The sequence below is a fragment of the Dendrobates tinctorius genome, unplaced genomic scaffold (genome assembly GCF_039654945.1).
Source record: "Dendrobates tinctorius isolate UK_male_01 unplaced genomic scaffold, ASM3965494v1 ptg000245l, whole genome shotgun sequence".
Classification (NCBI taxonomy): Eukaryota; Metazoa; Chordata; class Amphibia; order Anura; family Dendrobatidae; genus Dendrobates; species Dendrobates tinctorius.
In genome coordinates this window covers 13,269,826-13,283,762 of record NW_027361912.1, presented here as the reverse complement: position 1 = coordinate 13,283,762, position 13,937 = coordinate 13,269,826, and positions in this window count along the sequence as shown.

The window sequence follows — 13,937 nt, the reverse complement described above, 5'->3', positions numbered from 1 at the left end:
AACAGAATCACCAGCCACACCACAGATTCTAGGGTACTCAAAAGCAGGAAAAGGTTGTTAAAAAAAAAAGTGTCAGAATTTTTTTTTAATATTTTTTCCTAATTTTCTCTGGGGCCGTAGGAGGATTTTTTTTTCTTTTTCCTAATGGAGTTTAAGCAATTGTCTGATCGTGTGGAGCAGCTGGCTGCTGAAGTGCAGGGAATTTCCACCTACCTCATTCAGTCACATGCTGCTGAACCTAAGATCCCTACTCCTGATGTGTTTTCTGAGGATTGGTCTAAATTTCTGAATTTTAAGAATAATTGTAAATTATTTCTGGCCTTGAAGCCTAACTCATCGGGGAGCTCTGTGCAGCAGGTTAAAATTGTCATCTCCTTGCTGTGCGGCGATCCCCAGGATTGGGCTTTTTCTCTGACACCTGAAAATCCTATTCTGACTAATGTGGATGCATTTTTTCAAGCCTTGGGGTTGTTGTATGATGAACCTAATGCTGTTGATCAAGCTGAGAGAACTCTGTTGGCATTAAACCAGGGTCAGGATTCTGCAGAGTTATACTGTCAAAAATTCTGAAAGTGGGTGGTCCTTACTACATGGAATGATAGTGCATTGGCAGCTCCCTTTCGGAAGGGTTTATCAGAAACCGCAAAAGATGTTATGGTGGTATTTCCTGTTCCCTCTGGTCTGGATGATTCTATGTCATTAGCCATTCAAGTTGATCGGCGTTTACGTGAACGTAAAACTACACGGGAGGCGCTGCCACCTTTTGAACAAACGTCTGAACCTATGCAATGTGATGGGGTTTTGTCTAGGGCGCAACGTCAGGAGTTTAGAAGGCATAATAAGCTGTGATTTTTCTGTGGAGACGTCTCTCATACTATTTCTGTCTGCCCAAAACGAGACAAACGTTTTGCACACACATTTGCTGTGGGCAGTATACAACCTAAGTTTCTTTTGGCAATTACTCTGATCTGCTCCTTGCCCACATTTTCCACGAAGGCTTTTGTGGATTCAGGAGCAGCGTTGAAACTGATGGATTTGGACTTTGCTAAACATTGTGGTTTTTCCATGACGCCTCTGCGGACGCCTATTCCTTTGAGGGGTATTGATGCTACTCCTTTGGCGGAGAATAAACCTCAGTTTTGGATCCAGGTGACAATGCGAGTTGCCCCAGACCACCAAGAAAATTGTAAATTTTTGGTGCTGCATAATTTGCATGATACTATTGTTCTGGGTTTTCCTTGGTTGCAAACTCATAATCCAGTTTTGGATTGGAAATTTGGGTCTGTGGTGAGTTGGGGCAGTCAGTGTGTTCTTAGGGATGCTCCTGTTTTCTCCACCTCTCCTCAGTCTCATGATATTCCTGATTATCTAGCCGATTTTTCTGATGTATTTAGTGAGAGCAAGTCTGCATCTTTGCCTCCTCATAGGAGTTATGACTGTGCAATTGAGCTGATGCCTGGGTGTAAATTTCCCAAGGGTTGGCTTTTCAACTTATCAGTACCCGAACATGATGCTATGCGATCCTATATTAAGGAGTCATTGGAGAAGGGTCATATTAGACCATCCTCATCACCTTTAGGTGCTGTTTTTTTTTTTGTGGCCAAGAAAGATGGTTCATTAAGACCGTGTATTGATTATCGTTCCCTTAGCAAGATGACGGTTAAATATCAGTATCCGTTTCCTCTGATGTCTGATTTATTCTCCAGAGTTAAGAGTGCCTGCTGGTTTACTAAGCTTGACCTCAGGGGGGCGTATAAACTTATTCGCATCAAGCACGGGGATGAATGGAAGACGGCGTTTAATACTCCGGAGGGATATTTTGAGTACCTGGTGATGCCTTTTGGGCTCACTAATGCCCCTTCTGTCTTCCAGTCCTTTATGAATGATATTTTCCGTGACTTTGTGGATAAGTTTTTGATCATCTATCTGGATGATATTTTGATCTTTTCTAGTGATTGGGATTCTCATGTGGAACACGTCCGGACTGTGTTCCGGATTTTGAGGGAGAATTCCCTGTTTGTTAAGGGATCGAAATGCCTCTTTGGTGTACAGAGAATTTCATTTTTTGGATTTATCTTATCTCCATCGACTATTGAAATGGACCCGGCCAAGATACAGGCCATTTATGATTGGGTTCAGCCTACTTCTTTGAAGGCCCTCCAGAAGTTTTGGGTTTTGCTAATTTCTATTGTAAATTTATAGGTAATTTTTCTGGTATTGTCAAACCACTGACTGATCTGACCAAGAAAGGCGCTGATGTGCTGAATTGGTCTCCTGAGGCTATCTCAGCATTTCAGGAGCTTAAGCAGAGATGTACTTCAGCTCCAGTTTTACGGCAACCTGATGTCTCACTTCCTTTTCAGGTGGAGGTAGATGTTTCTGAGATTGGTGCAGGAGCTGTTTTGTCCCAAAAAGACCCTGTGACTTCTAAGATGAATCCCTGTGCCTTCTTTTCTCGAAAGTTCTCCCCATCTGAACGCAACTATGACGTGGGGAATCGGGAATTGTTGGCCATGAAGTGGGCATTTGAGGAGTGGAGACATTGGTTGGAGGGAGCTAGACATAAAGTTGTGGTCCTCACCGATCACAAGAATTTGATTTATCTGGAGTCGGCCAAACGCTTGAATCCTAGACAGGCTAGATGGGCCTTGTTTTTCACGCGTTTTAATTTTGTGGTCTCTTTTCTTCCGGGCACTAAGAATGTTAAGGCAGATGCCCTTTCTAGGAGTTTCTTTGCCGATTCTCTTAGTGTGACCGAGCCTACTACCAACCTGAGCATTGCCCTATGGGAAAATTGTATGTTCCTGACCAGTGGAGAAAGAGTGATGTCTGAAATTCATTGCTCCGCATTGGCTGGTCATCCAGGTATTTTTGGTACCAGAGATTTGGTGAGTCGGTCCTTTTGGTGGCCTGCACTTGTCTCATGACATCAGGAATTTTGTACAGTCCTGTGGGACTTGTTCTCGGTCTAAACCCTGTTCTTGTTCTAGTGGGTTGCTGATGCCCTTGCCGGTGCCCAAGAGGCCATGGACCCATATCGCAATGGATTTTATTTCTGATCTTCCTGTCTCTCAGAGAATGACTGTTATCTGGGTGATTTGTGATAGATTTTCAAAGATGGTCCATCTTGTACCAGTCCCAAAGTTGCCATCTTCCGCTGAGTTGGTGCCCTTGTTTTTACAACAGGTGGTCCGGTTACATGGGATTCCTGAGAACATTGTGTCCGACAGAGGAGTCCAGTTTGTTTCCAGATTCTGGAAAGCCTTTTGTTCCAATCTGGGAATTCAGTTATCCTTCTCCTCCACGTTTCATCCCCAGACCAATGGACAGACTGAGAGATCAAACCAGACCTTGGAGTCTTATTTGAGATGTTTTATATCTGCTGATCAGGATGATTGGGTCTCATTTTTGCCCTTGGCCGAATTCACACTCAACAATAGAGCTAGTTCTGCCACTTTGATGTCACCCTTTTTCTGTAATTTTGGGTTTCATCCTCGATTCTCTTCAGGGCAAGTGGAATCTTCGTCCTGCCCAGGTGTGGACACTGTGGTTAAGAGAATGCAGCAGATATGGGACCAAGTGGTGATAAGTTGTCACTCTCTCAGGAAAAGTCCCACGATTTTCCAACCGGCATAGGACCATTGGTCCCCGGTTTAAAGTGGGTGATATGGTTTGGTTGTCGTCTAAGAATATTCCTATGAAGGTTGCATCTCCTGAATTTAAGCCAAGATTTATTGGTTCTTATAAAATTTTGGAAATTCTTAATCCTGTTTCGTTTCGATTGGCTCTTCCAGTTAGATTCAAGATCCATAACGTATTTCACAAATCTCTGTTGAAGAGGTTTGTTGAGCCAGCGGTTCCTATGGCAGCACCTCCTGACCCTGTGTTGGTTGAAGGCAATGTGGAATATGAGGTAGAGAAAATATTGGATTCTCGTTTGGCTAGACAGAGACTCCAGTATTTGGTCAAATGGAAGGGTTATGGTCAGGAGGATAATTCTTGGGTCTCTGCCTCCGATATTCATGCCAATAGATTGGTTCGTGCTTTTCACCGGGCCCATCCTGATCGGCCTGGTGGCGTGGATGAGGGTTCGGTGACCCCTCCTCAAGGGGGGGTACTGTTGTGAGTTCACTCTCTGATTCACCAGTTGTGAGTTCTCCTTCCAGACTCCCTCTGGTGGTAACAGGAGGTAGTGAGGCTGATTTGATCGGTGGAGATCTGCCACCTGAGAATGAGGATGACGATTGGACCTCAGGAGTCTCAGATTGGACTTAAGACAGCCGACGCCCTATTCAGTTGCTCGTGATTCCTTCTGGCTTGTCAGCTCTTGGTTTTCAGCTCTGTTCCAGTCATCTAAAGCTAAGTTTTTCTGCTAATGTTCACACTTGATTTTGTTGGTCTATTCAGTTTTTTGTGTGGTCAGCCAGCCCCGGCTGGGGGCTGTGCTGAATTTCCACTCTTATTTATCAGTATTTTGCCAATTTGCTTTTTGTCCCTTACTAGTTTGGTCTCTTTTTGCTCTGTCTCAGAATATTTCAGAGTGCTGATATAGTTGGAGAAGTCTAGTGACTTCAGGGTTAATTTTGCTATCAGAAGTGTTGGACATTATTTTTGTAGGGTTTTTTTGCAGGTTGCAGACAGTGTCTTTCCTTTCCTTTCTAGTTAGTTTGGGCCCCATCGTTTTCTCAGCCTATTTTCCTGCCTGTGTTTGTGCCTTCATCTTGTTTCACCGCCAATACATGTATGGGGGCTATCTAGTCCTTTGGGGTCTGCTCTGGGGCAGTTAGTTTTCCCCTTTTCATGCTTCAGGCTTATTTAGCCCTCCGGCTGTGACGAAGCGTCTAGGAACATCGTAGGCACACTCCACGGCTGTTGCTAGTTGTGTGGTAGGATCAGGGATCTGCAATCTGCATAGTTACCAACCTCTCTGGTTTTCTGTGACTTAGCTTGTTTTGCTTTTTTCTTCTCGGTGACCCATTCATAACAGCCTTCCTTCAGCCTTCAAAACTATGTTACTATATGTTATGTTACCTCTTTCCACTTGCCTGTGGCTGTGGCAAGTTGGATCAATATTTATGGGGTTGATGTCAAATTTGTATTGTCAGGTGACATGAAGGCCACACTTTAATAATGGAGAGGTATCTATGAGATAGCTATCCATTACTAACCCCATAGTAAGTTTTGAAATAAACACAGTCAGAAAAAAGTCTTTTAATTAAAATGAATGGCACAGACTCTTTTTCTCCTTTTATTTGAAATAAAAATAAAATACAAATTTGTGTTCATCTTGAGCCCATTCCATTGAAGCCATTGTCCCCTGCAAAAAACAAGCAAAAAATAACAGCAAAAATACTCACCCTATGCCAAATCCACTAATGCCATGTCCTCTGTAAAAAAAATAAAAATTATAAATAACCTTATCCAACATCTGTCTGAAGTGCAGCTAATCCAAACTGTCCCACGTTGATTCGGATGATTTGGGGTGCAGCCATATCAGTGACCACTCTCCCTGTCATCCGACTTACACTGACATGAGTGATACATTCCTCAGAATCACAGAATGTTAGATTTGGAAGGACCTCCTTTGTCATTGTTTTTAACTCCCTGCTCAATGCAGAATGCACTAAACCATCTCACAAAGATGTCTGTCCATCCTCTGTTTGAAGACTTCCATTGAAGGAAAACTCAACACCACTTGTTACACTCATTGATCACCCTCACTGTCAAAACTTTTGTTCTAATATCTTATCTGTATCTTCGCCCTTTCAGTTTCATTCCATTGCTTCTCGTGTTTCAATGTGAAAATGATCATAAGGATGATCCCTTTACACTGTGACATCCTTCAGATATTTGTAGACCACTATTAAGTCTCATCCTAGCTTTCTTTTTTGCAAGCTAAACATTCCTAGACCCTTTAATCATTCCTATTAGGACATACTTTGCAGTCTACTCACCATCTTGTTAGCTCTTTTCTGAATTTGTTCCAGATTTTTATTTTCTTTTTTAAAATGTGGTGCCCAGAACTGGACACAATATTACAGATGAGGCCTGACCAAGGAGGAGTAGAGGGGGATAATTACTTCACAAGATCTAGCCATCTCTTAATACATCTCAGAACTGTTTGCCTTTTTTGCTGCTGCATCACACTGTTGACTCATGTGCAGTCTGTGATCTATTAGTATACCTAAGTTTTTTCTCACATGTGCTGTTGCTCAGTTCTATTCCTCCCATTCTATAGATGTAATTTTTGTTTTTCTTGCCCAGATGTAGAATCTTGCATTTCTCCTATTATATACTATTATATTAGTTTCTCTGTCTTTTCTGGTGTTAGCTAACCCTCCAAGCTTTGCATCATCTGCAAATTTGATTAGTTTACCTTCAATTCCTTTATCTAGATCATTTATAAAAATGTTGAACAACACTGAGGCCAGGACAGAGCCTTGTGGCACCTCACTTGAAACACTTCCAATTAGATGTGCATTCATTTATTACCACTCTTTGAGTGCAATCACTGAGCCAGCTATGAATCCATCTAACCGTGGCCTTGTTAATCCAATATGTGGTCATTTTTTTCAATAAGGATAGTATGAAATACTATATCTACCGCATTTCACTGATTCATCGAGTCAGTGATTCCATCATAGAATAAAATTAGATTAGTCTGGCATAACTTGTTTGCTACAAACCCATCCTAGCTCTGGTTAATTACTGTATTCTTATCCAAGTACTTACGTACATGCTGTTTGATAATTTGTTCAAAGACCTTTTCTGGAATAGAAATAAGACTCACTGGCCTGTAATTTCCCGGCTCTATTTTCTTTCATTTTTGAAGCTAGGGACAACATTTACACTTCTCCAGTCTTCTGGGACTTCTCCTGTTCTCCAGGATTTTCAAAGATTCTGGCAAGTGGTCCTGCAATTTCCTGTTCTAACTCTTTCAGTACCCTTGGATGTAATTAATCTGGCCCAGGATATCCCTTCCTTCTTTTCCAGATTGTTTCTGATTGTGTAGTGAGAATATCATTAGCAAAATCCCCCATCCTTCTTGGACATTGCTGCCCTTTGGGACATCCAGCAATTGGACCTTTCCTACCCTCTTTCTGAGTCCATTAAGATTTGCCTTCTGAAGTCCAACCTTAAAGTCTGAGTCTCCAATGGTCTTTCTCCTCGTGTAATCCAAAATTCAAGGATGGCATGATCACTGTCTCCTAGATTCCCAGCCTGAGAAAAATTCCCAACAAATATCTGGATTGCTAGAATTTCCCATTATCACGATGTAGTACTTTTTTGAGAACAGAGACATCTGATGTAAAAAGAGTTCATCCATATCTTCAGACTGTCCAGGTGACCTAAAGTAAACACCTGCAATAGTTTCCTTTTCTGTTCTTTTCTAATTGTATTCTTACCCAAACAGTTTCTGTGGAGCTGCCATTCTCTGAGTCTTGGATTTCTGTGGATATACATACAGTGCCTTCCGAAAGTATTCGGCTCCCTGGAACTTTTCAACCTTTTCCCACATATCATGCTTCAAACATAAAGATACTAAATGTGAATTTTTGATGAAGAATCAACAAGTGGAACACAATTGTGAAGTTGAACTAAATTTATTGGTTATTTTAAATTTTTGTGGAAATTCAAAAACTGAAAAATGGGGCCTGCAATATTATTCGGCCCCTTTACTTTCAGTGCAGCAAACTCACTCCAGAAGTTCATTGTGGATCTCTGAATGATCCCATGTTGTCCTAAATGACTAGTAATGATGACAAATATAATCCACCTGTGTATAATCAAGTCTCCGTATAAATGCACCTGCTCTGTGATAGTCTCAGGATTCTATTTGAAGCACAGAGAGCATGATGAAGACCAAAGAATGCCAAAGAAGTGCAAGTGTTTCTGTTATACTTGCTCTTATTTTCTTTATTTTCTGGTTTAGATTCTAAGATTCTAATAGAAAATACTGAGTGAAATTTTCACTTCTCAACTTGGGCTTGCAGTGAAAGGCAATACTTCTTTGGAATACTAAATATTCACAACCACCACATAGGGAATTAGGCAATTGAAAATTCAAGTCTTTTACTAAGGCAAAAAAAAAATGAAATTACTTTTAATTACCTAGCAAAAGTCTACCCCCAAAAAATATTTTTCATTAAAAAGGAAGTTTTCTTTTTTTATATATTTCACAAAAAATTCAATCTTATGATAAATGTAACTTTTTATATAAAAACAGCACTGGGTCACAAACAATTAGCATTTTTTTCTCCATTGCTTACTAAAATATTAATACAATTACTCAATAAGTTACTGTATATAACAAAAGTGAGTACACCACTCACATTATTGTAACTATTTTAATATATCTTTTCATTTGACAATGCTGAAGATATGTTACTTTGATACAGTGTAGAGTAGTCAGTGTACAGCTTGAATAACAGTGTAAATTTGGTGTGCCCTCTAAATAGCTCAAAACACAGCCATTACTGTCTGAACTGAGTACTTCTTTAGGTGAAAATTGTCAAATTGTTCCCAATTAGCAATTTCCCCTCCTCAGTGTCATTGACTCATGAGTGTTACAAGGTATCAGGTGTGAATGGGGAGCAGGTGTGGTAAATTTCACATTCTGGCTCTCACATTCTCTCATAATGGTCACTTGAAGATCAACATGCACCTCATTGCAAAAAACTCTCTGAGGACCTGAAAAAAATAAGTTTTGCTCTACATAAAAGTGCCCTTGGTTATATGAAGATTGCCAACACACCCCTGAAACCGAGCTGCAGCACAGCAGTCAAGACTATACAGTGGTGTAACAAGACAGGTTCCACTCAGAACAGGCCTCGGCATAGTCAACATAGGAAGTTGACTGCTCGTGCTCAATGTCAAATTCAGAGGTTGTCTTTATCAAAATACAGTAGATGCATGAGTGCTGGCAGCAGAGGTTAAAAGGGTGGGAGTTAAGCCTGTCAGTGCTCAGACCAAATGACACCTCACACTACATCAAATTGGTGTGCATGGTTGTCTTCCCAGAAGGAAGTCTCATCTAAAGATGATGCACAAAAAAGCACACAGTTTTTTGAAGACAAGCAGATAAAGAGTTGGATTATTGGGACCATATCCTGCGGTCTGATGAGATCAAGATAAACTTATTTGGCTCAGATGGTGTCAACAAGGTGAGGAGTACAAAGACAAGTGTCTTGTCTACAGTCAAGCATGGTGATGGGAGTGTCATGGCTAAGGGCTGCATGAGTGCTGTCGGCTATGGGGAGCTACAGTCAAATTTCCTGGATAATTTTGATAAAATCTGTAGGCCTGAAAGTCAGCAGACCTATTCATCATGAGTCTCCACTTATACAATTTCCCTGGCAATGAAAGCAGAAGATATATCCTAAAATGGAATTTCTCTAACTGAAGCTCAAGAAGATCATACACATTCAAAGTATGATAATGTTTGAACAAGTATTGAATGAATGGTCAACTGTTGGACAATTTTTCTGGGAAGGTTTTGAGACCTTTCGAGGAACGTTCTATCCCAAAATAATACTCCTTTGACTAGTGACTATATATCAAAAATTTTAAAATGGCCAACAACTTTCCAGAAGATGACGGTCATCAGTCCGCTAAAACAGTCATTCATGGTTAAATTTCACTTAATGAATGTTTTGATTGAAATTGGTCATTTTTATGAACTTTATACTTATCTGTGCAACCGCATTCATAACCTCATTGTGCTGTATTATTCAAGGACTGTTTTACAATTTTGTTTCTCACAGTTTTCTCGCTGCTGCTATCTTCAATCTATGGGTAGAGATAATCTGTGAATTCAGTTCAATCATGGCTTTAAATAGTCATTTATTACTGTGACAGTTCAATCTCTCCTAAATCCTCTTCATCAACAACGTGCTGAAATAAAACATCTATCCTGGACAAGTCTTCTAACTAGGCTAGGAAAACTCTATTTCACGTGAAAAGAGTGAAATGACAATTCATTGGATTTATGACATGCTGTCGAGAACGGTTCTTGCAATTACCATTTTCTGCCTTTTGAGAGTGTTATAGAGCTGGGACCTGAAAACGTTTCACACTGACAAAATAGATTGTAAAGGTCATGGAGGTAAAAAAAAAATGATATGGTATTAAACTTTAACCACAAAGTAGCAAAGATGACTGTGGAAAATAGTCTAAGGTGTGATCCTCAAGTACACACGTGGTAAAATTGTTGGTACCACTTGTTTAAAGACAGAAAAACCCACAATGGTCACAGATATAACTTGAATTTGACAAAAGAAATAATAAATCAAAAATTTATGAAAACTAACAAATGATTTCAAACATTGCTTTTCAACCATACCTCCACAGAATTAAAAAAAAAAATAAAACTCATGAAATAGTCCTGGACTGAAATGATGGCACCCCTGAAAATAATGTGACAAAAGAGACATGTTAAATCAAGGTGTGTCCACTAATTAGCATCACAGGTGTCTAACAATCTTGGAATTAGTGAGTGAGCCTGTATAGAGGGCTACAGATACTCACTGTGCTGTTTGGTGACATGGTGTGTATCACACTCAACATGGACCAGAGGAAGCGAAGGAAAGAGGTGTCTCAGGAGATTAGAAAGAAAATTATAGACAAACATGTTAAAGGTAAAAGTTATAAGATCGTCTCCAAGCAGCTAGATGTTTCTGTGACTACAGTTGCACATATTATTCAGAAATTGAAGCTCCATGTGACTGTAGTCAACCTCCCTGGACGTGGCCGCAGTAGGAAAATTGATGACAAATCAAAGAGACGGATAATACGAATGGCAACAAAAGAGCCCAGAAAAACTGCTAAACAGACTAAAGGTGAACTTCAAGCTCACGAAATATGTGTCAGATCCACGCACCATCCGTCGTTGTATTAGCCAAAGTGGACTTCATTGGAGATGACCAAGGAGGACACCATTTTTGAAAGAAAAAATCATAAAAAATCCAGACTGGAATTTGCCAATCTACATGTTGACAAGCACAAAGCTTCTGGGAGTATGTCCTACGGACACATGAGACAAAAATTTAACTTTTTGGCAAGGCACAGCAGCTATATGTTCACAGATGGAAAAATGAAGCATATCAAGAAAAGAACACTGTCCCTACTGTGAAACATGGAGGAGGCTCTGTTATGTTCTGGGGCTGTCTTTGCTGCATATGGCACAGGGTGTCTAGAATCTATGCAGGGTACAATGAAATCTCAAAACTATCAAGGGATTCTAGAGAGAAATATGCTGCCCAGTGTCAGAAAGATTCATCTCAGTCACAGGTCATGGGTCTTGCAACAGGATAATGACCCAAAACATACAGCTAAAAACACCCAAGAATGGCTAAGAGGAAAACATTGGACTATTCTGAATTGGCCGTCTATGAGCCCCGACCTAAATCCTATTAAGAATCTTTGGAAAGAGATGAAACATGTCATCTGGAAAAGGCAACCTTCAAACACAAGACAACTGGAGCAGTTTGCTCTTGAGGAGTGGGCCAAAATGCCTGTCGAGAGGTGCAGAAGTCTCACTGACAGTTACAGGAATCGTTTGCAGTGATTGCCTCAAAAGGTTGTGCAACAAAATATTAAGCTAAGGGTACCATCATTTCTGTCCACGCCTATTTCATGAGTTTTATTTTTTTTAAAATTCTGTGGAAGCATGGCTGAAAAGCAATGTCTGACTTTCATTTGTTAATTTTCATAGATTTTTTATTTATTATTACTTTGGTCAGATTCAAGTTATTTCGGTGACCATTGTGAGTTTTTCTGTCATTAAATGAGGGGTACCAACAATTTTGACCACATGTGTATGTAGGTAGATTTTTTGCAGAATCAACTGCTGCCCCAGGAAACTCAGGAGAAAGACATTTGTAAAGCACTGACAAAATCTAAGTAAGGTTAAAATACCCTAGCCACTCAAATGCCCGTATGTCCTAAACACAGCAATTGACATTTACTAAAGTTTTTTTATGGTAGTGGTATCTATAATACTGAAATTGAAAACCCTTGACATTCTATAAGTAGGAGGTTGTACAGGAACTACAAAACAGCAAATGAGCATGACATTCATAAGCTGTTTCAATGTATAATATGAAGACCATACTTGTATAACAATTTAATAGACATCTGCAAATTCTACGTATCTCTAAAGTGCAGTTTGTCATTCTAGTTTGCTGCTGTTGATGCACGTGGGGAAACAACACAAAGCCAGAGTTCAACCAGTTAAGTTTAGAAGAGGCTTTCACCTCTGCCTTGGTTTTATCTAAATTAGAACAAGGGCATAAATCAGAATACTGATAATAATTTGACATTTTTTCTATTCTCATACCATTGGTGAGATACCTATATAGTTTTCAAATTTAGTACAGGCACATAGGGGTATATTTAAATTATGTAGCTTGGGATTAATTAGCTGGGTATTGACCTGGTTCCTTTCTCTGTGAACTACAAATCTAAATTAAGACCCCAAATATCTACACTATACTGCTTATTTTTTTCATTTATACAGTAACTCCTTTTTTTTCTAGCAGTCAACACCTTATGAAAGCCCATTCTTACCCCTTACATATACCATTGGAGCTTGAATTTAGTATTAAAAATGGGTGGAGGAGCACTGCTTCTGGGGGATTTTGAAAGGCTACTGTGGTAGTCAGACAAATTACCAAGTTCAAGAGGGGTTGACAAGCATGACATGTCTCTTGACCTAACCAATGACTAAAATAAGAAGCACATGCAGATATGAGAGGACCCTACGACAAACATCAAAATAGGCTTCCCAGTTTTGTACCACCTCTTTTGTGTTTGCTACTTCCTTTGCATCCTTTCTATAATCATGGACCAAGAATACCTTAATAGAACCTTCAAATAGACTTGCCATTAAATAGCAAAGAGCAAGCCACCAACCAGAGTTGGGTCACCTCTCTCATCAAAGTCAGAAGCCACAACTGCAAATTTGCGCTTTATGATATGCACACCCATGCTTTCTTTGAAAGCACTTTTATGTGACATTGATGATTGTCCTGAACTTCATTTAAAGGGAATCTGTCACCCCATTTTTCGAGTATCAGCTGCAGCCACCGCTATCTGGGGCTTATATACAGCATTTTGCCTCTAGAGAGGCCACAAACAAGAAATTATGATGTAAAGAGTTCCTCAGAGTGTCCTAGTGTGGGATCACTGTTCTCTTGGGACTCGACATGGTGGAAGGAAGGAGGATCAGGGTGAAGATTATGTAATCCCAACTATTAGGAGGTCAGACTGAACAGTTTGGAAGACTAGTGGCAAGCATGCTGGAAGCATTATCTGGTTTGACTTCAGAAGTGGTGTTCCATGTCTCCCTGAAAGGTGGGACAGGAAGGTATAGGGGGTTTTACACATAGCGATATCGCTAGCAATATCGCTAAAACGTCACTGATTTTGTGACGTTATAGCGATATTGCTAGCGATATCGCTGTGTGTGACACTTACCTCCGACCGGCTCCCCCGCTGTCCATCGCTGATCGCGCGAGATCGGGCGGCTCAATTTCTCATTGTCTGCTTCCTGCTGGGCTTCCTGCTGTGTGAGACGAGCGACGCTGGACGCGGGCAGGAGGACGTCAGGATCGCTGTGTGTGAAAGGTGAGTATCGTCCGCTGCGTCGCTGCTGCATCGCTGTGAGATCTTTCTGTGTGAAAGCTCACTAGCGATCATTTAGCGATGCACCAGCGATCCTGACCGGGTCGGATCGCTCGTCGGATCGCTGGTGCACCGCTAAATGTAAAAGGGCCTTAAGTGTCTTGGATGATTTTATTGCTTGTGCTCCAGAAACAGGTGCAATCGCTCCTGCCCCATGTCTTCACCATCTGCATGCTATATCATCAGCATTCCTTACTTTACACATTTTGTAATTGCTAAGTCTATGGAAACCTAGTTTCCTTGATTAATTGAAA